Here is a 26,782-nt window from a genome sequence, read left to right as displayed (position 1 = left end):
GACCTCAGGAAATGATACCTGGAGCTGCCATTACCACCTTGCTGTTATTAGCTGGAGAATGATGCCAACACCCAAGATAGCAGAGCAGAGATGGCAAGAACCTGGTCTTTGACAACATTATCAAGCTTCTGAATCTTTCGAACCCAAAGTTTACTTTGTAATTACCAAATTTGTGAGATATAAATTTCCTTGTTGCCTAAGTCAATTTTTTTTTTTTTTTTTTTTTTGCGGTACGCGGGCCTCTCACTGTTGTGGCCTCTCCCGTTGCGGAGCACAGGCTCCGGACGCGCAGGCTCAGCGGCCATGGCTCACAGGCCCAGCCGCTCCGCAGCACATGGGATCCTCCCGGACCGGGGCAGGAACCCATGTCCCCTGCATCGGCAGGCAGACTCTCAACCACTGCGCCACCAGGGAAGCCCCCTAAGCCATTTTAAATTGGAATTTGTTACATCCTTACTGATAGACCGCTTTATATCAATTCATTATGTCTCATTTGGGCTATTGCAATGCTATGCAGTCTTTATGCCCTCAACTCTAATCCATTTCATACATGTGCTGCTAGATTATCCTTCCTAAAGAACTATTTGATCATATTTTTTGTCTCGTCCAAAAGATAACTTCTTTAGTAACTTCCCGTTGCTTAGAGAATTAGTCCAAGCTCAGCAGTTCAACATTTGTGATGTTGTACAGCGCTACACTCTGTTACGTACCTTGCACTATGGATACATACAACTAAGTGCTATCCCTTGAATATGCCTCTCCCTTTCCCGCTTCGTTCATCTTGTCTTTGCCTGGAATTCTCTTGCTCCATCTCCACTTGCCTGTACACAATCTTCTTGAAACTGTCCCTGACATTTCCTCTACTGCCACCCCCTGCAAAGTAAACTCTCCTTCTTCTAAGCTTCTATGGTGTTTATTACCATCTACTTTGTATTGGTGTTACTAACATAGTGTATTCTCTTCTACTACCAGTGCTGTTCAATAATAGAACTTTCTGTGAAGACGGTTAATGAGCACTTGAAATGTGGCTAATGCAACTGGGGGCCTGAACATTTCATTTTGCTTAATTAATTTAAATGTAAATAGCTACAGGTAGCTAGTGGCCACACAGCACTAGACTAAAAGACTCTTGAATGTAGTATAGGGATTATATCTTGTTTTATCTCTCTAATCATTACAGAGAGCATCTGAAAGGCACAGTCTGCTTTGTTCCCTCATGTTTTCTCCACAGAGCCTTGTGGATAATAGACACTGAATATTTATTGGATCACTAAATATGGATATCACATTTACCAAATATATAGTAAGCGTTCCTATTTCTGTTCCAAATTCAAGTAGATTAAATAGGTGAGAAGAAGGAAAAGTTGAATGACCAAAACTCCCATCTGTTACTGAGAAACAGATGGCTAGTTCCATTATGAAAGGATATCTATTTCTCTATCTCTACCTGTCCATCTCACAACATTCCTTCTCTTGGTTAAGTAGGGAACTCTGCAGTTTAAAGCTCTTTGTTTTTTAAAACTTATTTTGCAATAATTTCATACAGTGAAAAATTGCAAGAATAGTAGAGAAATTCCCATATTCACCAAGTTTTTAAAAATATTTAAACTATTTTAAAATTTAAAAATAACCAAGGGGACTTCCCTGGTGGCCACAGGGAATATTTCAGTGTGTTTTCCGATGAACAAGAATATTCTCATACATAATATATTCAGGAAACTTAACATGGATAACGTACTTTAATCTACAGTTCATATTCCAACTGCATCGATTATCCCAGTAACATCCTAAAGTATAAAATTTTCCTCCTCCAGTGAAGATGTAGTTCAGGGTCACATATTGCATTTAGTTGTTATGTCTTTAGTTTCCTTTAATCTGCAGTTTTGTTTTGTTTTCATGACATTGAGCGTGTTTTAAAAATATGGGCCAGCTATTTTGTAGAATTTTCCTCTATTTGGGTTTGTTTGATGCTTCTCATGATTAGATCCAGGTTAAAGCTCTTCAGTGTTGGTGCAAGGATGTATTGTTATACATACCTTCTCTGCCACCCACTGGTTCTTAGACTTGAGCTATTCACACCTATCGTGTTCATAAGTTTACAAAGCATTATATTTCTATTAAAATATGTATATATACATTTCATTAAATTTCTAACAATATTTTGTATAAAATATGTAATTCTACCATTTCAAAAGCAATTCTTGGCTCTATATTTTATAGTGGTTTCAAAGAGAAGTGAAATTTACTTAATAATGGATTCAATTTCTCTAAACTCATTTCATTAATTACTTTAACATTTAGTTTGGAAATAGTTTCTCAGAAAGGACTACTGTGAAGTATTAAGGTTCAGTGATTTTTTTTATTACCAAGCATTGCATACATTAAAACTATAGTCTTCCCATTTTTTAAATCCTAATTTACTCCTTTTAATATCGACAATGGAGAGAAAAATACTTAAATTCTGATACAGTAAGTAATAATAAGTACTTCCGGCTTCTGACGTGGTAAAGGTTTTGAATTGGTGCCCTATCCCAATATTTCAGGTATTTTTAAATGATGAGTGAGGGGAAAAGAACTGGCAAAAGTACCTTAACCGTAGAGAAGCCTGTACTTCTTAAGAGATTTTTGTTTTGTTTTGGGGGTGTGTGTGTGTGTTTAAAGGCTCTCGCTGTAACTACAGCGCTCATACTGGAAATAGAAAAATAAAAATGGTCCTTCAGGATTTTTCTGGGGAGTAAGAATTGTTTCAAGGAAGAAACTGGCAGAGAAATGGACAAAAATTTTAAAAATGTAGTGTTTTGGACACCATTAAAGCGCTAGAATGTTTAAATAAATATCTTACATTGTGAGAAACGTGTGAGTGTTAAACACGTTTCATTTTAGGGGGAAATTAAACAAATATTTCTTTAAGAAGATAGAAACAGAAGTCTTTGCTTCGCCTGCCCCCCCCCCCCCAAGTTAAAGTGTCTTTGGCTCTGCTTCTAGGACTTCTAGGAACGTGCAATTTAAATAAAATCGAAACAACAAAACCCTTGCAGCATTTAGACTGGTTTTTTCTTTCCAGCGCTCAAGAAGACTCAGAGCCCAACACTTTTTTCCAAACTCGAAGCTGCGAGTTCCGAGCCTTCTAGGACGTGTCCCGCACACTCTCGGGACGACTCTGGTCTCCCGCTCTGACCACAGTCAGCCAGCGGCTCTCGGCGCCGCCCGCCTCCAAAGGGGTGTGTCCCCGCCCCGCAGCGGCCCACCTGCCGCCCTCGGCGGCCCGGGCCCGGGGAAGGCGCGGGGCTGCTGCAGTGCCGCGGCAGCGGGTCCGCCCCCCGGCCGGAGCTCGAAGCCCCCTCCCCGCGCGGCGAGGCCAGCAGCCCCACTGGTCCCGCCGCCCGCTTCCGGACGGGCCGAGCCGCAGGGAGCTGAGTTCTTTTCTCTTTTCAACCCAAACTGCTATCGGCCCCCGTTGGGGGGTAAACCTGCTCTTTCTCTCCACACACACACCCCCTCCAAGTAACGGCGGCCGGGATAAAACTTAAAAAGTAGGATCGGGCCCTCCTCTGGCAGTTTGCCTCGGCGCCCCCTCTAGCACGGCCCCGGCGGCTGCCCGCGCCAGTCCGCGCGACCGGGCAGCGTTCTCCCTGCAGCCTTCGCAAGACGGGTGTGGAGTCTGCGAGAGTCGGGGGAGGGGTGCAGGGCAGAGAAAGAGCATCTTCCGCGCCGCCGCCGCCGCCGCCGCCGCCGGCCGCTCCCCCGCCGCCCGACTGGGGGAGGCCTAGTCACAGCCGCCGCCTCAGCAGCGCCCACAGATCTCGCGGTGTTTGCCGGCGGCCGCGCCGCCATATTGTGTGACAGTATTTTGATTTGCACTGGACTGGCGGAGCCGCGGCGAGAGCGAGCTAGAGCTGGGGGGGTGGGGGGAGGGCAAGCAAGCGCGAGGGGGGTGGGGGCCGAAGGAGGTAGGGAGGCCGAGCGAGCTGGAGCCGAAGAGCGGGGAGAGGCGACGCCACCCAGCCATCGTTTTTGATCTGCAGCAGCCGCCGGCGGGGCGACCCAGCCCGACCCCCTCCCCTCCCCCTCAGCCACGAGCAGCGGCGGCGGCGGCGGCGGCGGCGGTAGCCGGAGGGAGTTGGCGGCGGCGACCGATCGGAGGGGCTGAGCGGGGAGGGAGGGAGAGCTGAGGTGTTCCCCCCTGCCGGGTGGAATCGGAGGCGGCGGCGGCGCTGGCGGCGGCTGTGGTGGTGGAGGCGGCGGCGGCGACGGTGGAGACGGCTGCCGTAGTGGGAGAGGCGGCGGCGGCGGCGGCCGAGGAGGAGGAGGGGGAAGCGGCGGCGGCGAAGGGTAAGCGGACAGCGCTGCCGGGCCTCGGCGGGATCCCCAATCCCGGCTCTCCCCTCAGCTCCCCGCACCCCCCCTTCATCTGGAAGAGACTCTGCCGACTCGCGAGGCCCTTGCGGGGCGTCCGCTTCTTCCTCTCGCTCTTCCTCCCTCCGCCTCCTTCCTTCCCCAGTGGCGAGGCAGAGAGGGAGGCCCCCCAAGTCCTCCAGACCGGGCGGGGGTGGGAAGCATCGGGCCCGGCCTGGGCTCCCGGGAAGAAGTGTGTAGGGGGAGGGGGAGATTCATTGGAGTCGGGCGCCGGGGAGAGCCCCGGGTGGGGGAGGGTGCCGGGGGCGGAGAGGGCCCCTGCCTGCACGGGTGCCCCCGGCCCGCCCCTTTGGCATGTGTGGGATATGGGGGGGCTGGGCGGGGGGGGACGGAGATCTCCTCTGGGGGAGCCGTGGCCCGAGGAGGGATGACTTAGGGGCGAGGGTGTTGCGGGGAGAGATCGAGGGAGTTACGTGGAGGTCGAGGGGACAGCGTCTTTCCTTTTCCGATGTGGGTTTTCTGCAGCCTTCTGGAAGTGGGGAGCCAGCCCCGCTGTGAGTGTGTAGCCCTTAGATTTCAGAGGATAGTTCTAGCTTTCTGTCCTGTCAACCTCAAACCCTAAGATTGGGGTTGGGGCCGGGAGGCTGAAAGGGTCTGGGTATCGCTGAACAGGTGACAGGTGTATCTTCCCGTTGCTGATGCTGTAAGGCTGCTCGGGCTGGGTAGTATAGCAGAGTGGCGGAGCCCATGTGGCTTCGTATCTATGCGTTTGGCCATGTTTCATTCCATATATAGTATATTTGCGATGTTCGGTTTCCATTCTTCAAGTCAGCTTAATTGTCGTGGAGGAATTCTTCAAATGTTTCTGATAAGCTGGGTTTCCAGGAGAGTGGAGGGAATTTGCAGCTTCACGGGGGTTTCGCAGGAGTTCATGCGTTTCGGGGTCCCCAGTGCGAGGCTGTTTTGAGTGCCTCTCTTCATTGGAAAGTTCTTGAACACTAAGGTCGTATTTGAGGCAACAGTGAGGCAGTATACTTTTGCATCCATTTTGTCTGTTTTAGGTAAGTTTGTAAAGTGTCGAACTTTAGGGTCAGGTTGATTCGCATTTTATAAAAGGAATTCGTTTGTGCTTTAGCTCACTCTTAAAGAGTACGTTGCTCATTATGCAATTTCAGATTTGGCCGGGAATTTTGGTGGGCATGGAATACAATTTTGCTTTCAGTTTTTACACTACTGCTGCTTACCACACTCTTCATACAGTAGCAGAGTATTGACACCTTTTTAAAAGTATCTTTGAATTCCTTGGAACAGTGAAGTCGTGATTGGTTTTAAACCCTGACAGTTTGAAACTTTAGATTTTGAAACCACTGCATTTTCTAATAAAGACAGACACGCTCTTCATCTTACTGTAAGCTTTGGCTGAGCACTTAAATTAGAAACAATGGGAAGAATTGTCAGATAAATGAGTTACAAATTAAAATAGGGCCAAGTTTAAAAAGGATTCAATAGCTTTGAAAAAACGTGTCTGGAAGGAATATATTGAATGATGGCACTATCAGTGTGTTAACAGGAAATAGAACAAAAATTCCAGTGATTCAGAACTTCTGTTGGGTTTTTTTCCCCCTTAAATCTAATCAGTTTCTAATAGAGGGTGCTTAAGATTTAAATCTTTAAAGGATCAACTGAAAGTTGAATGCGTTAATTAGATGAGTAAGTCGTCCACTGAATATACTCCGTTATTTCATTTTTCTCTTGGACATGTGGAATACCTTTTCTGAGTTCAAAAGTATTCTCAGGGGACACTGATGAAATGCAAGTGGTTCAGCCCTCTTTAGTGAACTGTCGCATAGTAGAACCTGTGCCTTTGTAACTTGTTAAGAAGTGGGTAAATGATCAGTCTCATCTGATACAAATTTCCTGAAAAATAAGTTTTAACTTAATCTGATTTGATTGAAATAACACCTATATTTGGTCCTCTCTTTACTGGAAAGAAGCGCTTGCCTTCAGCTAGTGATATCGTTTAAAACTTGCATACAGTTATTGCATCTAATGAAATCAGGAGGTTTTTAAACTCTGCAGAGTTAAGTAGGCACAACTACTCAGATCCCCAGTTACGTTATTATTGAGAATTGCTTGTTTAGTATCAGTAACACATTATACTTGGGTAAGTGTCATAACATGATTAGTCTTATGTCTTGACAGAAATAAAAATTTATTCTACTTCTGTAGTTTTCTCTGTAAGGAAAATTCTTTTCTCAAAATACTGTTGAGGATGAAATCTACATATGTATGTATGAACATATGGCATTTTGCAAAATGGGTGTGATAGGCACCACTTACATGAAACTTTGTGAGTTTTGTGCCAAAAAAGTCCCATGAGGAATGTGTGAATTTTCTGAAACAGCATTTATTTTAGTTGTATAAATTCATCAAGACTAAAAGTGTATTTTTTAATGGTTATCAACGTATTTAAAAGGCACTGTTTACCTTGTTATAGATGTTTTGAAAAAAAGTTCCTGATAATCTTTACAACATACAAAGTTTGTAAGTTAAACTGTAATTCAGAAAAGCTTCAATTTCATTATATCTCTACTTGGCCATGCTCCTATGACCCAAGAGAGAACGGTAGTAGCACTTTTCCGTTGTTTCACTTATGTCATCTTTATTTGGTCCATCTAAGATTGGGACTCTATAAAATAAAAGGATTATGAGGAAATAACAGAGGCAAATGTGAAAATGGGGCAAAACAGTAATAAGGAGGAGAAGCTAGGGGATAAGATGCTAGTAGAGGATTAGATGAACAGTTTTAGGCAACTAGGAAAACGGAAATGTGGGTAGTGGTGGGTGCCAAGCACAGGAAGGTGATCATGCTGAACGATTCTAAGGAGGTTTGGGCTGAATCTTTCGGTAGACTCTCACAGTCTATATGTCATTTTATTTTAAGTCCTCTGTATTAAGATGGTAAGGATTTTGAGACTTGGAAATTGTATGAAATCTAAACGTATGCATGTTCATATTTATTTGCCTCTGGCTCATATTTCCAAAATACTTATAATATTTTAACATTTCATTTTTTTATGATTCTGACCCTAAAAATCAAGGACACTTACTTAATCAGAAAGCTAAAATCCCTGAGTAAGTACTCAGGGGTGGCCAGTACTGTACTTTTTTGTTTGTTTGTTTGTTTTTGCGGTACGCGGGCCTCTCACTGTTGTGGCCTCTCCCGTTGCGGAGCACAGGCTCCGGACGCGCAGGCTCAGCGGCCATGGCTCACGGGCCCAGCCTCCCCGCGGCATGTGGGATCTTCCCGGACCGGGGCACGAACCCGCGTCCCCTGCATCGTCAGGCGGACTCAACCACTGCGCCACCAGGGAAGCCCAGTACTGTACTTTTTACATTCCCTTTAGTTAACTGCTAAACTCGCCTGTGATCTTGATAAGAGTCAGAGATTAAGAATGGCTGTCTTTTTCTTCATTTTCTAAGTATTCCATCCCTCAAAACACAATGTTTGGTACTAAGTAGTATTTACTACTAGCCTTCTAGCGTTAAACTTATGCATTTTACTTAGACTTTTCACTTTGATTTTTATTGACTCATTTTACAAAGTATGCGTAGTTTCTAATTTCTTAATCCTCAGAAGGAATGGGCTACTGTTAAAAGCACAGTAAGATGCGTCAGCTGAGAAGTTGATGTTTTAGAAGGAGATCCAAGTCAGAATTGCCACAAAGCAAAATTGTGAATATTAATATCAGTAAAAGATCTCTGTGAAAATTGATTAAAGTTTTGCCACTTAAAAGTGCTTTGTTCAAAATATAATTCATGTAGACCCCCATATCTCCTGACAGTGCTTTATAAATGAGGCTTTGCCGAATGTATCTTTTTGATTTGCCTCAACATTTTTAATGTAAAACTTGAGCAAGAAATTCTATTGGATTTCTGATAATCTGTTTCAGTTCAAAATTTGGTATCAAGGGAGTGGTAAATTTCTTTAGACCTTTAATATCTTAACATTAACCTTTTTAGTGTTTCCTGCATAGTAAAAGAGAAGCTAATATTTATTGAATACCTACTAAGTGCCAAGGTTTCTATCGTTTCACAGATATTTATTGAGCACAGGGTTCTTTGAGGTATTGGAGATGGCAGCAGTGGATAACACAGACAAAATTTCTGTCCTCATATAGTTTACATTTTAGTAGTGGAAGATATAATGAGTAAAATCAAGCGTGTCTGGGAGAAAAAAGTACTGTGGAGAAAAGTAAAACAGAACAGGAGGTTGGGGAACAGACATTGTATATTTGCTCTTTTAAAAACTGCATAGTGGATATTATCTTTGATTTCAAAAACAAAAACTTCCATACATAAATTTTTTTCTTTAAGAATATACTTCAAAACTAACACAACATTGTAAATCAACTATACTCCAATAAGAAACTTTTTTTAGAAATATACTTCATAACTTGGGAACAACATTATGTTTGTACTTCAGAGTTTTAGTTAATAGCGATTTCCTATTGTTAGTGCTTCAGAAAGCCGCTTTGTGGCTCAGTAGAAAATTTGGAGTCTGCTATCCTGGTTTGAATCCTGGTTTGCCACTTACTAGCTTTGTGATTTGGGGCCAACTACAATTTCTCAGCCTCTCTGAGCTTGTTTTCTTCTCTGTAAAATGAATAGAATACCTATAGGGTTGTTGTGATGCCAAATTATACATTTTGTGTAAATTATCTGATACATAGAAGGAGCTTAATAAACTGCAACTATTTTGTCTGTTGCTTATCTGGAGTTCTGTTATAAAACAAAATAGCTGATGTTGGTAATCTTTCCAAGAAGCTTTCATAGCACTGTGGGGGACATTGTTTAATACACAGTTTATTTGAACAACTAAAGCACTCTTCTCTGATAGAATAAGGTTAATTAAAACTCAACTGTAATTTATGGTCACTAATACTTTCTGGAGCGTTTGCACATGTTATCTAGTCAATATGCTGTCAGGAGTAAACCTAGTCTTTATGATGAGGAAAAGTTGTGACATATCTTGATGAGTTGGATTTCAGCATTTTGACAAGTAGATAAAAATATCGTATAAGATCCCAGTTCATGGAAGTACTTGTGAAACATTTAGTACAGTTTATATATTCAATAAATGTTTACTTTGTCATTAGTTATTATACCTTTATTGTGTGAAAAGAGGTAATTCAGAGAATTCACAAAGTATTAAGGAAAACTTTTATGAAGAGAAAGTAATGCAAACTGTGCATAAGTCTTTTGAAGAAAGAGTGGAATAGTCAAATTGCAATATTTGTTTTTCATTTTTAGCCTGGGAAATCACTAAACTGTCTCAAGGACAAACCGTGTCTTATTTTCCCTTCAGTCTTGACTTCACCATATCTTCAGTGCCTGGCCTGTACTTAAGGAGCTCAAGGATTACTGCGCGTTCAGTGCTGAATGGCTCTTAGTGATAGTTCTCCTGTGTATCACAACTCTTTTTGGTAGTAAGCACCTTCTGATTTTGAAAAGTGTTTGCACTGGACTTAAGTCTTTGAGTCTCTAGTTTTAAGCACAGACTCAGATATCACACAAAATCTTCTGAATGCTATTTTTTTGAATCTAGCCAAAAGTTTGAAAAAACATCCTAGAAGTTAAAAGGAAGAAAAGAAAGAAATTATTTGCAGCTAAATTAGTATTTATTAACCTATTCCTATGAAGTTGTTGACATTAAAGTGAAAAAGTGAATAGAAATTTTTAAAAGCAGATTAGAAAAAATAATTCATGTATAATTATGTGCTCTTAACCAGCCTTTAAAAGACAAGTTTGTCTTACCTCTTTAAGGCAATTTCAGTGAAACTGTACATTTATACTGACATTATGGATTAAATGGCTCAGTCACTTTCTTACATTCCTGTGATGTGGGGAATATTGGTGTTTTCACGGAAAAGGGAAAACGTCCCACCCCACCCTACCCTACTTTAACAGTAACCATTTTTCAGATGTTTGAATCTTAGTACCAGTAAGCTTTTTCCTGTTCTGTAGCAAGTTATTCTCTGCCTAATGAATAATAATTTTAACTTTCCTAAAACTGAAGACTTCCCTTAAGTTCTAAGATCTTTAGTCATTTATGCAAAATATTTCTTGGCTTTTAAAAAAATTCCCCTTGAAGATGTATAGAAACAAATTGCTTCATTTTTAAACTTGGTATGACACAATACTGTTTTAGAAATGAGATAAAAATATGTACAATTGGATATTTTTATACTCTTGTGGGTTTTTGTTTGTTTGTTTGTTTGTTTTGAACTGTAATAACCGACCACTGGAAAGGGATACTACTACAGGGTGTCAGTTTGAGTGGCTTCAGAAAGAAAGTCAGTCTGATTTATCCACAAACAGGTACAACATAGACCAGGGCATTTTAAGAATTTGTAGTATTTTAATTGCCTTGTTAAAGAAAGTGGCATTCTTGTTTCACCTAAGAAGAAAAACAAAAAACAGTCCTGGTACAAGCCTCAGAAGCCAAATAATAAAGTAGAGGTTGGAATGGTCCTGCAGAGAGAGACAGAGGAGAGAAGCAAGAGTAAAGAAGTGTAGAATTTAAAAGATTTTGGTGGAAATGTATGAATGCTGATTTTTTTTAATAAAATTATTCAAAAGAATTACTCTGTTAAAGAAAATTCGTGGTCTCTGCAACCAGCCCCTGCCCAAGCTTGCCAAAATAGTAAGTCAAAAGCAATGCCACATTCCGAGGTATAGTATAGAGATTAGTGGTACCATCAAAAACTTCAGAGTTCCTGGGGGTTGATTCTGACCATTTAACTTGTCTGTTTGGCTAGTGCAGAAGACGGGTTCTGGGAGAATAACAGATGACAGTGAATTATTGAGGGGAAAAAAGTGCACAAAAAGTAAATTTTCAGTAAATTCTTTTTATTCTTTTAATTAATACTCTTCTTTTAGAAGTATTAAATAATACTCTTCTTTTGAGTTTTAATGTTTAAAGTTTTCCTCTAACATTTATATTAAGGAAAACTTATTTTGACCCATAATATCTTAATGTTAACCTTTTTAGTGTTAGCAAAATGGAGCACATCACAAGTTTGCTTCCTGTCGGTTTGCCAGTCAGGCAGGCCAGATACTGCTTGTTTCATTAGTATAGAGCCAATCAATGGCAGTTCAGCGGAATGATTTTCCATTCCCTATCAATGGGAGGAAATACTTGCCAATACAAATGAAAACTTGAAATCTGCAATTTGACCTTGCTGAACACAGTTCTCACACCAGGCAAGTTTTGTTTATCATAGAAATCAACAAAAACAATCATTCTGATATGAACTGGGAAAATAGGAGTAGAAGGGAGTTTACCTAGTTTTAATTCTCTCAGCTGCTGAAGAAAATACTACTTTTGAGTTTGAGTTGGTCTCTGTTAACTTGTCAACTTGTCAACCTCCACCCTTTTAACTAAACATCTTAATTTTATCGTGTTGGGAATCTGTGACGTATGATAAGAAAAGACCTGGTCTTTAAAGTCAGATGAGCCCAAGTTCAATTTTGAGTTCTATTACTAACTATAGCTTTGTGGTCTTAGGCTAATCACTCAAACTCTTTGACTCTAGGACTTGTCTTTAGAAAAATACATAGGTATAATAATACCTACCTTGCATGGTAGTTTTAACTACATTATCTGTATTTCTTATGTTAGCTAGCTCTGTATTTATGTTACCTAGCACAGTACTTACCTGAATTTAGTAGACATCAATAAGTAGTAGTCAAAATGTCTGATATATCCTATGCTTTTTGAGGCAGATTTTCTTCCCTGTAACTTTCTTATATCAATATTAGCTTCTATTTAGCAAAGCTCAGTTTCAAAAAGTATTAATCTTTCAAACAGAACAAGGTGAATTATTTTTTCTAGTAGACATATAGCTCAAATAATGGGAGGTAATCTTACATTTGGAATTTAGCTTTGTTAGGTTTTTCTTTCAGAATACCTGTTCAATTCATTTTCCCCAACAAGTAGAATAAAAGGGAAATAACTTCTATACTGTTTAATTTACTGTACCTCTTCAGACCAAGGGTGAAATAAACAAAACATCACCATTATTATTTAATTACAAAATAAACATGCAAATTATTAATTCTTTGTATTTTTCTTATCTGTTCCTGTGAAAAAGCCCACATTTTTAATTTGAAATTAGTTCACAACCCATGATTTAGGCTTTTTTATGAAAAGCATTAGAAAATTGGCATGGATCAGATTTTGAAAACACTGAAAATATATGAGCTTAAATATAATACTATAAAACATATACCACTTTATCTGTATAAAGTGACCTTTGTAATTTTTTTGTTTTAAATTGCTAGTTAATATTTTTTCAATCATTTTAATAGTATTCTTTTCTGTGTCCATATTTCACATTCAAAAAAGATACAGTGCTGAATTTCCTGATGTTCATTACTGGGTTAACTGTGATTTTTTGCTTTGAGTTTTCCTAAAAGTTTTTTTTTCTTACTTCATTGAGTGAACTGGTGATTGTTGTAGAATATTTTGCTGTACTAATTAGTATTAATTGCTATTTGTATAAGTAATATTTTAACCTACTAATAATACAGTTTGTATTATACAGTGATGCTTATACAAACATTTTCTGTTCATCAGCTTTTATTGGTGCTAAGTTATCACTAGAAAATAGTAACAGAGAAGATAGCAATATAGGCAAGAAAGTTTGCTTTTTAAAAGGCCTTCAGAACAGAGTGTTTGTTCCATTTTAATTCATTGAGCACAGATTGTGGTATAATTGCTTGGTTAATTTTTAAAAGACTGTTAGTGACCTGACAAACATGGGCGTCTACTCTTTGGAACTCAAGCAGATGCATGTAGGCATCACAGTTAAGTAGTTACTAGAAATGAAGAGAAAAAGTACTCAAGATATCTAAGGGACCATTGACAAACAAAAGTTGGTGAAAATACAGGTACTGTGTGTTTGCATTGAGAGTAACTTGCTGTTTACCTTGTGACTAGCATATACCCGAACTATACTTAACTAAGTACTGTTTGCTACTTTATGATGATTTTCTAAGGAAATGGAAAAATAAACATGTGGAAGTGGGGTTTCAAAAAATAAAAAATTTCCATTTCCACAAAGCCAATTCTGCTTTTTTACATATGAAAATGTATTGACATGTATTGGTTGGGCTTGACTTTTCTTTTTCTCTTTTGAGATTTTTCTAGCTGAGGTGGTGCTTGGGCCTGAGTGAGATATCCTCATTCTCTTCATGAGATTTTCCCCTCATGAACAATGGCATGAATTTACAGGATGACTGTTCAGAGCCATTGCTGTAGCTCTGTGAATGGAACAAGAAGTACTCTTTTGAGGAAGGTAACTGGTTCATGGGAAAAGTGAACTGGTGATCTTAGCCAAACCAAGCTACGGAATCAGTACTTCAATTTCTATAGGGTATCACATGACCAAAAGAATAGAAAGAAACTCCATAGAGTTTGTTTCATATGGCTTCTATGATATACCTATGCAAAATAGCTAACCCAAAAAATCTTGCCTGACTCATTCTTTCACCATGCCTCATCTCTACCTTCTTTATTGGTCAACCTAATTCACCTATCCAGTAGTTTTGAATTAGTTTTGAGTCCTCCTGTGTGCCAGGTATTTTGCTAGGTGATGGGATTGGAAAGATGATTAACATATTGTTCTTGCCCTCAAGGGACAGGTATACAAGCTATCAATAGTGTACTAACACTAGCAAATGCAGTGACAAGGTTAGACATAAAGCACTTTAGGAATCTACAGGAGGGAGTGTCTGACTCAGTGAGGGAAGGAGGGATATAAGAGGGAATTCTTCATAGAAAAGGTGATACAATGTTTGTGTCAGATAGGCAAGGAAGAGGAGGACAAGTTGGGAGAAGAGAGGCCGTTGCAGTCAGAGAGAACAACATGCATAAAGGATGGAGGTAGCAAAGTCCACACCTATTCAATACTGTGAATAGTTCCACAGTACATTAGGTACCAGTGGTGGGTTAATTGGAAGTGAGGTGGAAAATGAGAAGAAAGAGCATGAAAATACTTGTATGCTCTGTAAAGTAGATTTGACTTCATCCCATAAATGATGGAATGTTTAAATTAACATTCTAGAAAGATTTCTCTGGCTGCAGTGTAGAGAATATTTAGAAAAGAGTGGGGGGGCGGGAGGTAGCCTTATAACCGTTTATTTGAGAAGTGATAAAGACGTGAGTTAAGGCTGTAATTAGGGAGAAGAGTAGGTGATGAATTTGAGAAGAGAATACTGAGTGTGAAGTAAGTAATCACACATGCCCTGGCTTGAGTACCTGAGTGCATAGTATAATGCCTGCCATTCATCAACACAAGAGCATACCAGGGGCAGTAACAGGTGAGGAAGATGTTTGAGTTCTGTTTGTTGGTTTTAAGGTTCCTAGAGAGAGAGAAAGAGGAAGAAGACATCATTTTATTTGGGAGGCAACACGGAAGTCTTCTCTGATTAGATGACATTTGAGCAGGTGCCTGAGTGAAGTAATAAAGGGAAAGAGCTTTCTAAATAGAGAGGCAGGAGCATGCTTGCCGTGTTCCAACAGCAAGAAGACCAGTGCAGTTGGAGTTAAGAGAGCGGAGGAAGAGTGGATGAGATCCTCTCATCTACTGATGTGCTTTCCATGTAGCTCTTTAGATCGTAGAAAGGATTTTAGTATTCAGGATGAGATTAGAAGCCACGGAAGGATTTTAAGACGTGAGCTATTTTCCTTTTTTTCCCCCTTTCACTCTTCAAGAATTGCTATAAAAATGGAATCATGTGTTGTGTTATATATTTTGAGATTGGCTTTTTTTCACTCAGCGTTATGCGCTTGAGATACATCCAAGTTGTTTCGTGTATCAGTAGTTCATTGCATTTTAATGCTAAGAAGTATACCATTGTATGGATGTACCACAATTTGTTCAGCCATTGATTGAAGGAATTTTTGTGTTTCCAGTTTGGGGCTCCAAAACTAAAGCTGCTGTGAACAGTTTTCCACAGGTTTTTATGTGAAAATGCTTTTTCATCTCTCTAGGATAAATCCCCAGGAATACAGTGGCTGGGTTGTATGATAAATGTATGTTTAACTCTGTAAGAAACTGCCACTTTTCCAGAGTGGCTGAACTATTTTACATTCCCATCAGCAGTATATGAGAGATCTAATTTCTCTGCATCCTTGTCAGCATTTGGTATTGTCAGTATATTTTTTATTTCAGCCATTCTAATAGATATGTAGTGACATCTCTCTGTGGCTTTAGTTTGCATTTCCCTAATAGCTAATGATGTTGAATGTATTTTCATGTGCTTGTTTGCTGTCTGTGTATCCTCTGTGGTAAAGTGTCTGTTCAAGTCTTTTGCTTATGTTCTGATGGGATTGTTTGTTTTCTTGTTGTTGAGTTTAGTGAGTTCTTATATTCTGGACACAAGCCCTTTGTCAAGTATGTGATTTGCAAATATCTTTTCCTGATCTGTGGCTTATCTTTTCATCCTCTTAATGGGGGCTTTTGCGGAGAAAAAAAAAATTTATGAAGTCTAATTTATCTTTTTTTCTTTTATGAATTGTGCCTTTTGTTGTCAAGTCTAATAAGAGCTCTTTGCTTAACCTTAGGTTTCCAAAGGTATTCTCCTATTTTCTTCTAAAAGTTTTCTAAAAAGCTTTACATCTTGCATACGTAGATCTATGATCCAGTTTTACATAATCTTCACATAAAGGTGTGAAGTTTAGATTGAAGTTCACTTTTTGTCTGTGGATTGTTCAGCTGTTCCAACACCACTTGTTAAAAAAAATTATCCTTCCTCCATTGAATTGCTTTTGCACCTTTGTCAAAAGTCAGATGGCTGTGCTTGTGAGCGTCTGTTTCTAGATTCTCTATTCTGATCCACTGATCTTTGTGTTTATCTCTGTACTACTACCACACTGTCTTGATAACTGTAGCTGTATGGTAAGTCTTAAAACCAGGTAGTAAAATTTCCCTAACTTAATTCTTCTTTTTCAGAATTGTTTTAACTATTGCATTTCCTTTCCATGGAAAATTTAGAATCTATAAAAAAATCATGCTGGGATTTTGGTAGGAATTGCATTAAACCCTTAGATCAATTTGGGGAAAATTGACATTTTTATTTTGTTAAGTCTTTCAAGCCATAAACACAGTTTATCTCTCCTTACAGTTAGGTTGCCTGATTTCTTTCATCTGCATTTTGTAGCTTCCAACACACAAATTCTATACATGTTTTGCTAGGTTTATAACTAGATACATTTTTTTTTTTTTGGAGCAGTTGTAAATGATACTGTGTTTTAAATTTTGGTTTCCAGTTGTTTATTGCTAGTTTATAGCAATATGGTTGATTTCTGTGTGTTCACCCTTTATCCTGAGACATTGCTAAACTAATAAATTCTAGTAGTTTTTTTGTGGAGACTGTGGGTTTTCTAATGTGTCTATGAATAGAGACAGTTTTATTTCTTCCTTTCCAATCTGGATGCCTTTTATTTCCTCTTCTTGCCTTACTGCTCTGGTTGGTACTTCCAATACTGTGTTTAGTAGGTGTGGTGACATCAGACAAGCTAGTCTTATTCCTGATCTTAAGGGAAAGCATGAAGTCTGTCACCATTAAGTACGTGTTAGCTGTAGGTTTTTTGTAGGTGCCTGTCTCTTCCTAGTTTAAGAATCACTTGATATGACCATATGGTTTTTCTTCTTTAAACTGTTAACTGAAGGTAACTTTCCTTGTTAAAGATTCACTCTGGCAGCTCTTTGTGGAATAAACTATAAGAGCAGGGCAAAGACGTCAACAGGGAAGCCATATTGGAAATTACTGCAGTTATCCAAATGAGAGCTGATGGTGGCTTAGACCAGAGTAACAACAGGAAAGAGTGTGAAGAGATCAGATTTTGGATATATTACAAACCCTGGGTGGGCAGAAATTGCTGATGAATTGGATCTGAGGCATTAAAGAGAAGTCAAGGATGACTCCAAGATTTTTGGCCCAAGCAGTTGGAAGTATGGAGTCGTTGTTGGCTGAGTTGGGGAAGACAGTGAAGTAACAAGTTTGGGCTGGGCAATCAAGAGATTTTGTTTTTTTTTTTTTGGATGTGTTAACTTTGAAAGGCCTACTAGACACTTAACTGGACCTATCAAGTAGGTAATTTGATATGCAAATGGAATTCAAGCAAGAAATTCAGGCTAGAAATAGAAATTAGAGAGTCATCAGTTGAGTTGATATTTGAGAAATTATAGTGATAGTTATTAAAAATTATACCTGTAATCTTTTTCTTTTACTGTGCCATTGTTTAAGGCTTATTAGCAAAAAGCAAGATTCTCCTAGCACGTGAAGAACTTCGTGAAAATTTTGATTCGTTCTGTTTATCAACACTGTTGTTTATCTCACATTGAGTGCACCAGAAATTATGTGGTTGGGAGATAAATTTGGGGGATATATATTTATTGTAATGTGTATTTAGTCATGCTTATTTGATAAGTAGATGGCTATAATAGTAGTATAGACACATGTGCTTTACTAATTTTCAGAGCTTTGTCCTAAATCTTTGTAAATGAAGTAGCTTTATGCATATTGTGAAAAGGGTTTGACACTATTATTAAGTGACTGAAAGGCTTTCTGTGGCAACATTTCTTTTGTAGATAAAACAGATAGCCAAAGAGACAGGTCAAAAACAAAAATTTAAAATAGGAATGCAAAATAGCTAGCAAGGAGAGACTTAGATTTCTGACTTAGAGCCAGAATTAAATTGGTAAAGGGAAAGGGTAAGCCTCAGTTTACAGACTTGGTAAAAAGATCTTCTGAGTTCCATTCAGGTATGTTTTCTTCATATTAAGGTATTCTGGAAAATACTTTTTTAAGTGGCATGATATTTTCTGTTGTAACTGATTAATGCTTTTTCTTATTTATAATTTAAATATCTCAGGACTTTTTTTCCCCTATCACAGGATTTACCATATTTTATTATAATATTCTGTTTATTTTTCAGTTTCTCCCACTAAATAAGTTTTTACAGCATCGGTACAATGCCTTGACATTTAAGCTCTATGTAAATATTTGTGAATGAATGAGTGAACACACATACTACTAAAGTTTAAAGCTAGAAGATTTGCTTGCTTTTAAAAGTAAGTGAGTTTTTGAGATTCCAGAGTATAGGTTATGGTCAAATGCCTTTTCTGGGGCTTCCCTGGTGGCGCAGTGGTTGAGAGTTTGCCTGCCGATGCAGGGGACACGGGTTCGTGCCCTGGTCCGGGAAGATCCCACATGCCGCGGAGCGGCTGGGCCAGTGAGCCGTGGCCGCTAAGCCTGCGTGTCCGTAGCCTGTGCTCCGCAACGGGAGAGGCCACAACAGTGAGAGGCCCACGTACTGCAAAAAAAAAAAAAAAAGTCTTTTCTGAATAGTACCCTGATGCTTTCAAACAAATATTACACTCCTGAAGAATGCACCCAAACATAGCAACATCACTAACCCAAGGTCAGTGAAGCACACATTTTGCCATTTGTTATTTGTTCTTTTTTCCTAGTGGTAGTGGATTTATGCAAAATCATCTAAAGTTGGCCCAGACTTCTTGTACGGAATGGAACACACATGGCAAATAGTAGGCTGGGCTTAGAGTTTAGACCATAGTAATATCTCATAGGAAATTTCCTATACACATTTTAAAAGAAAGTAACTTTCATCTGCCTTTAGGAGGACTAGGTCCTCCCTATTTCCAGGTAGGTGGTAGGGGTATAAGCCTCTTTTCTCTTCAGTTAAAAACATTTTTATTTACCTTTCCTCTTTGAGCTTTACAAGACAAAAATACCCTGAGCCATTACTGTTCCAATTCAGATTTAAGCCCCAAGAGAAGAGTTATTTTTGAAAGCCATAGTATTTTATTTCCAGATCCCTAGTGTGTTTGTATGTGTATGTTTACGTACGTGTATGTATGTATATAGCTGTATATACATGTATATATTGTGCTAGTCAATGACATATTAATGAAATTAATAGGAAAAATGGCTTTCCTCTGGTATTGTTGACACCAACATAGTAAGAATGTAAATTGTTTGGTGCTCTGTTTTAGGCATTGTGGGGAATAAGGCTGGGGCCAGAGGGGGACGGGGCGCTATATAAAATAATCCTTATTTTCTCTGGGAGAGAACAATGTGTAGTCAGCTGAGTCTGATACAGAGGTACCTACTTCTCATGATTATTGAGAGCATTAAATGAGTGCATTATAAATCATTTGGCCCAGTGCTTAGCACATACATAAATGCTTAATAAATGTTAGCTATTCATTGTTACAAAATTATTATAAAAATAATAAACTTTATTGTTATTCCTTTTTTCATTTGGCTTTCTTGATCCCATTCTTTACTGCATTTTATCTAACTTTTCTGACTCCTTTGTTGTAAGTTCTTGGTCTTTAAGTCTCCTCTCTTCCTGCCCAACCTCTTTTCCATTATTCCCTTGGTCAATGTCATCACCTTCTACCAAAACTCAGTACAGTCTAATTCTACAAAATCTTTTACCTCTCTTGGGGAGGAAAGTGACATGATCCAGCTATGTCTAGGAGCTAGAAAGCTTGTTACCACTGTGAAATATAGCTTAGAACGGCCTAAGAGTGGAATGAGCCATCAGATAAGAGATTATTGTGTTACTTTGATTATCCAGGTAAAAGATACTGAACCAGGAGGTTGTGGGACTAGAAAAGGGGATTAATGCAAGAAACATTTGTGGGAGTAATCAGTAGAACTTTGCCAGTGGTTGTATATGGTGAGGAAAAGAATTGAAGACCCTGAGATTTCTAACTTCAGAATCAGTGCTCTGTTATTAGTAATTAACATATAGCTATATTATTGCGTGGGAGGCAGTGGGTTGAGTTTTGGATAAGATGACTTAAGGTTACTAGCATGGCACTGTCAGACTATTTATTTGTTCCAGTCCCACTCACTTATCCTTCCCCCTCACTCACTCACTCAGTCTCTGAATTCCATTGCTATTAGTCTAAGAACTTTCCTTTAAGAAAAGTAATTTCTATTTGGTCATAAACAGCACTAGAGATTGAAATGTGTGGAGAGCAGTTCCTTGTTTCCTACCCACATTCACATTATCCTCCTCTTTTGGGCTCTTCCCTCCAATGAAAAAGATTACTTAGAATAATATTTACCACCATGACTGCTATCACCCACCCAACTTCTGTGATATTGGTATTTAAGTTTTTATATTTTTATATAAAGTAAATGAGGCGACTTGGCGGAGCTCTTTGAAGAAGAATAAAACTTCATGAAGTGTTTGTGATTAAAATATTAATCAGTGAGTAGAGTAATACCTCATTCATCTAGTATCATTAGGCAATAAATATTCTACAGACAATTGAAACTTATCCCCAAATCTATTTCTTTATAGATTTTATGTATAGAGATTTTAATGTTATATTTATATACTATGTAGATTATATATATATTTTTTAATAGCTCCAAATCTTTTTCTTTATAATGTTTTATATGATTTACTGCCTTCTGAGAGCATTTCTCCACCCCAACTTTACCTATTCTGAAAGACAGAAGCAGCTTTTTGTTCCAGAGCCTCATAATGAGGATCAGGAACCCCAGATTCTAGTCCAAGGCCTAACAGTAAATTCTTGTGTGAGTTTTTGTTTTTCATTGTTTTGGGTTTTTTGTTTTTTGTTTTTTTACCATTGAATCAGTGGAATCTGGAATTGTGCCTGGCATGTAGTAGATGCTTAGCAAATATTTTTTGAATGAATCATTGTTTTATGCCTACTTTAGCACTCCATTCCTGATTTATTACTTGGAATTCATTACTGCCGAGTAAATAAGTTTCTGAGTTTTTAATATAATATGACTATCTAGGTTCTGATTGAGGTGAATTATTAATATTAAGCTTAATTTATGAGTCTGTTTTTGCTGCTTAGTGGAATTTTCAGTCCTCTTGATGTATTTTCTGGTACTTAAACTTCCCAAAGAAATTGTCTTCTGATACTTGGTTTGTTGAGAATAGTTTCTTTATTGAATACATTCGATGTGCCTATATTATATGTGCAGTGTCCTGTATACAAGCATGTCACCCATGTCCTCAGGGATCTTACACCTTGGATGAAGAGACATGGAAGTGGAACTTGAAGAAAATAATTACATGTTGGGTCATGAAGCATTGACCCACAGGTACATTAGGAGTTCTAGGAATAGAGAGATCCATGTGACCTGAAGAAGTAGAAAAAGAATTTGAAAAGGAGATGGAACATGAATTGCTTTTCAAGAGATAGTTAAGATTTTGATAAGCATCCAGGTGGAGAAATGATATCCTAAGCTAGAGCAGTAACATAGTCAGGAATGAAAGCAGGGTTGAACATGTTCCGACAAAACCTGACTGAAGTTCTCTGACTGTGGGGACTAGTGGGAAATAAAAGTAGGTGGATTTAATAGAGTTTAATTCTAGACTCCATAACCCTGAAGAGTATCTGAGGAGAGAATTTAAAGGAGTCCCTGAAAAAAAAAATCTGTATATTTTTACCAACGAATAACCTGTAACTGAAATTTAATATTTCCTTCCATTATGATTTTAAACAGTAAAGCACAGTAGTATTAGCAGTACCTGTGACTTTATTACTAATAGAAAAAAAGCACAGGTATTTTCATCTCACTTTACTGTTGTGGCTGTCTCTGAGTACAGTTTATGTAGATTACTACTTCAAAATTATAGTTGTTATTAGACCCCTGCTGGATTTTATTGTGTTGAGTGTTAATAAAGAAGCAAATATATCATAAATATGGGTTCTAAAGAACACTTGATTACTGTGCTTTTCAGTATAATTGATTTTCTTTGTGATCATTTATTTTACTCATTAAAAATCATTCTTTTAAAAAAAATAATTAGCTATATTTCAGTAAAACTGGCCTTTACCTAAAAGCCGGGGTTGGCCAGGGGGGTGTCCATGATACCAGTCCTAGTGGAACCAAACTGGAGAAGGCCTTGAAAACCACACTGAGGAATTTTAGTTGAAGTGATAAATAGGGGAGTGGCCTAGTATATTTTTCATTTGTTTGTGTTGTTTTAATTACAGAATAAATATGTCAATTTAGAAATTTTAAAACTTCATTAAGTTTGGAAAAAAAGAGAACCTCTTCTTAGCTTACAGTTATAGATAAGGTAACAAAAATTCATCTATAATCCCACAATCACCATCTTTGCCCTCTTATTATGTATCTGTTCCAGTTTATTAAGTTCTTGTGCAAAGCAGTGAAGTATTTTAAGTGGTTATATAGGAGCCTTTCTTAATCTGCTTGATGGGTCAGATGGGAAGAACTTAATGGCAGGGAGGTAAACTATGGGTCTGGTCGTTTAGAAATTGGATGATTGGGATAGTGTGGTAGCAGTAGTTGTGGAGTAGAATTGGCAATTGTGGTGTTTGGAAAGAAGAACCTATAGGACTTGGTGGTAAATATGGAGGCTGAAATGCATGGAGCGGTGTAAGGGGAAGTATCAAAAAGAAAGTTAAAAATAGGGTGCCTAAATTAGGATTCTTGGAACAATATTGTACAGGTCCATGATAACTTTTCTGAAACCCTGGGGCCAGCTATGTTTTGGAATTCATAATTTTTTGAATTTTAGAAAGGTAACATGTGTATATATTGTATACTATGTAACATGCCCAGCAAGGTTTGAGGCATCACCCAGTAGTTAAACACTAGTATCTCTGCAGTGAAAAATGGAAATGTTTACAGTAAGTGGCTAAATAAAGCCTATAAGTAGCTTCACGTCAGTTCAAAGCAGACTTTTGCCACTACCAGATGAGTTTTGACATGAAGCTTCATAAAAAATCTTTTCAGAACTTTTTAGATTTCAGAACTGAGGAAGTGACTGTGAACTGTACTGACTGTAATATCGAGTGAGGAGAGTCTCAGGAGTTGTGTTTTGAGGAATGTTAGTTATTAAATGGATGAAATTTGAAGCAGTTGAGAAAGGTAAAGGAAGGCAAGAGAAAAGTTAAGGTAATTTCAGTTTTCAGGCTAACAAGAAAATTGCTATTTCTGATAAAAATGGGAAGTTGAAGAGGGGAAGCTAGTTTGGGGAAGAGTTTAAGTTTAAACTTAAGCACAATTAAGAGGAAAAAAAGTCTTCCTGCTTCAAATGAGATTCCCTTTTATTTCTCATGCATTCTGTATCATGGGTAAATGAACTTAAAAGTTTAGAAGTGTTGGAGTAGAAAATTTCCTTTTAAAATGAGCTGTTAATTTTCAGAGCCTATAGACTCTGATGTTGAGATACTAAAGTACTTCTAGCTTGGGAGTTGTTGGAAAGGTATTCCTAGATAACAAAGGGTTGTGGCCCTGCTCACTAGAACAAAACTTGGACAATAGACCAAAAGGAGAAGAGTGAGGTACTGGTCCTCTAACAGGATGCTTGTCTGTATGGCTGAATCATTAATACGGCCATATTTATAATCATATGAATATATTCAGAAGTAGTAATTGGTGGAGAAGCAGTGGTAGCTGACACGTTTTCAGTACTTAATACATGTACCAGGCACTGTTCTAAGTGGTGTTCAGAAAACAGTCTAGTGGTATCTGTTCCTGCCTTGTAGACTAGGTCATGATTATCAGCCTAGGTAGGAAGCATTAAGCTAGGTAGTGGTGTGATTTTGATTCCCAGTTCACTCTAAAAATCTGGAAGATAGATAATTAATGCACGAATATATAGAATTGAGTAGGTTTTAACTTTATTGCCATTCCATGATTTTTAAAAAAAAATTACTTTGATAAATGGACTCATACATTAGTATTGTCATATTAGAAATATGGACAAGTATCTTTAACAAAAATGAAACAGGGGCCAGTAATTACTCTTGAAATTTTAGTTGCTTTCTATTTAATGTGTATGTATATATTTGTTTTATGATTCATAAGTTTAAAAAGGCAAATTTTGCTTAAACTTTTATTCAAATTCTGCTACTGACTTGTGTGAGTTGAACTTTATATTTTTCTTCTGTTAAATAAAGATGTTGGACTTAATAATCTCTAAGATCCTTTCAACATCAAATTCTATGATTCTGAATGCTTACGTTTCATCAAGTAGAACAGGAAGCTTAAACTACAATTTAAAGGAGCTTCTCCCTAGATGATGCTGTAACTGTAGATGAGATGCCAGAGCAAGAAGTGAGAGAATAAATGTCATAGTTTTTACTTATACATCCTTTTGACAAACATTAAGAAGTACCAAAGTAAGGAACCTAGGACGCTAGAAGAATATGCAATATTGACCAGAAAAGTTTTAAAGAAGAGAATGATCAGTAAGTATTCAAGTTAGTAATTAATCAATCAAGTTAATAAAACATAGAGGAGGGAACCCTGGACCTGGAGTTAGAAAGCCACAAATACATCTCTGGCCCTAACTCTGCTGCTTATTGGAGTTTTGATAATCAGTAAATTGATGTATTTTTCTGAACCGTGCAAATGAGAGTAATAATTACCTAGCCTTACTGGGTGGTTTTTCATGAGCATCAAATGATATGGTGAATTAAAAGTGCCTAGTAAAACTTAAAATATTCTATGGGAACTTCCCTGGTGGCGCAGTGGTTAAGAATCTGTCTGCCAGTGCACAGGACACGGGTTCAATCCCTGGTCCGGGAAGATCCCACATGCCATAGAGCAGCTAAACCCGTGCGCCACAAGTACTGAGCCTGTGCTCTAGAACCCGCGAGCCACAACTACTGAGCCCGTGTGCCACAGCTACTGAAGCCCATGCGCCTAGAGCCCATGCTCCACAACAAGAGAAACCACTGCAATGGGAAACCCACGCACCGCAACGAAGAGTAGCCCCAGCTCACTGCAGCTAGAGAAAGCCGGCGTGCAGCAGTGAAGACCCAACGCAGCCATAAATGAATAAACTTTTAAAGAATAAAATATTCTATGAATTTCCTTTAAAAAAACAAAATTTAACAGTACATTTGAAGATCTAATTGGATTTATTAAAAAAATATGAAACAAGCCGCAAAGTTTTTGCAAAATGGTGGGTAAGGCTCCTGAAGAGGTTATTGGATTTGGTGATTTGAATAAAACTTATCAAGGGATAAAACTTGAAGGCAGATTAAAACAAATTTGAGACCATAGCATAACTACTCAGTAGAGAAGTTTCGCAAGGCACAGATGGTGAGAGAGATGTCCTAGCATAGCTTGTTTATTCTTTGCATTGCTATTGCAGTTTTTTGTATGCATGGTTGTGCTCCTTACTAGATTTGGAATAGAGGGCAGGAACTGCAGTTCATTCTCAGTTCCTTGAATAGAGTAGCAGTTTTAATAAACAGCTTTGGGAATAAATACTTGCTGAACAAGACTTAACTGATAAGGAAAGTTTTTGTGGTATAAATGTGTTCATGGATGTATGTTTAAGATGGTTAAGACTTAAACAGGTTCGTAGGTTGAAGTGAGAGCTTGAAAAGAAAGGGTGTTGTGGAAATGTGAAAGAAAGGGATAGGATCTGCAGCCACAAATGAAAATGCTGGTCTTAGCTGATATGAGACTCTTTCCTGCAAAAAGCACTAGATAATTAGCTGTGTATATCAGAATATAGAGAAGAAAAGGTAAGCTTCCTGGTTCTTTTTATAAAGGCACGTAACGTAAAATATAAACATAAAAGATTGCACATCAGTCTCACAAAAGTTGGTGCAAAAAATGCTTAATAAAACTGTCAAATGGAATCTAGCATTACATTAACAGAATAATACTATAACTGAGTAATATTCACTCTAGGAATGTAATGATAAATCAAATTAAGTCGTATTAGTAGGTCACGAGGGCTATGAATATCTTGACAGATATCCAAAAAAAGGGAAATCAACATTTATTTCTAATAAGAATGCTTAGTGAAACAAGAACGAATGAACATAGCCAAGATTTTATATATCTCAGACCGGAAGCCAGCATTTTGTTACTAGAAATGGTAAAATACTAGAATTCCTATTTTAGTATTTAGTGAAATACTAAATTCCTTTTTAAAAGTCATGAATCAAAAAAGGTCTGGCCAGCATTACTGTTACATAACATTGTCTTGGGAATGCTGGCCAATATAATTAGACCAAAAAACAAAATAGAAGGTGTAATTATTGAAAGGGAGGAGGCACATTTATTTGTAGATGACATTTTATGTCTGGAAAATCCAAAAGAATCAACTGAAACATTATTTGAGTAATGAGATTTCAATATGATAGTAGTTATAAAATAAAAACAAAAATTAATGGTTTGTCTATAAAAGTGTTTTTCTTGATGTCTTTAAACTGAAAGTCTATCCATATGGGTTAATGAATAGGAATCCTCATTTTTAAATACTTTTTTTTTTTTTTTTTGCCTTCTGGCAAAATTTAGTTTAATCTTATCATCTCTAAGTAAATTGCAATCTCTTTTG

At 38.1% G+C, this 26,782-nt stretch overlaps 1 protein-coding gene across 2 annotated transcripts in view; it reads left to right on the top strand.

Annotated features, from left to right (window-relative positions):
- Positions 1 to 3,957: 3,957 nt before the first annotated feature.
- The window catches only part of TAB2 (TGF-beta activated kinase 1 (MAP3K7) binding protein 2), an 88,321-nt gene continuing 65,496 nt past the window's right edge, over positions 3,958 to 26,782 (top strand). For both annotated transcript variants that reach the window (XM_032651203.1, XM_032651204.1), the window contains exon 1: positions 3,958 to 4,332. The gene's annotated coding sequence lies outside the window, so the exon portion shown is untranslated. The remainder of the gene's footprint in view (positions 4,333 to 26,782) is intronic.

The sequence above is a fragment of the Phocoena sinus genome, chromosome 12, assembly GCF_008692025.1.
Source record: "Phocoena sinus isolate mPhoSin1 chromosome 12, mPhoSin1.pri, whole genome shotgun sequence".
Taxonomy (NCBI): Eukaryota; Metazoa; Chordata; class Mammalia; order Artiodactyla; family Phocoenidae; genus Phocoena; species Phocoena sinus.
This window is presented reverse-complemented; position numbering and strand designations above follow the sequence as displayed.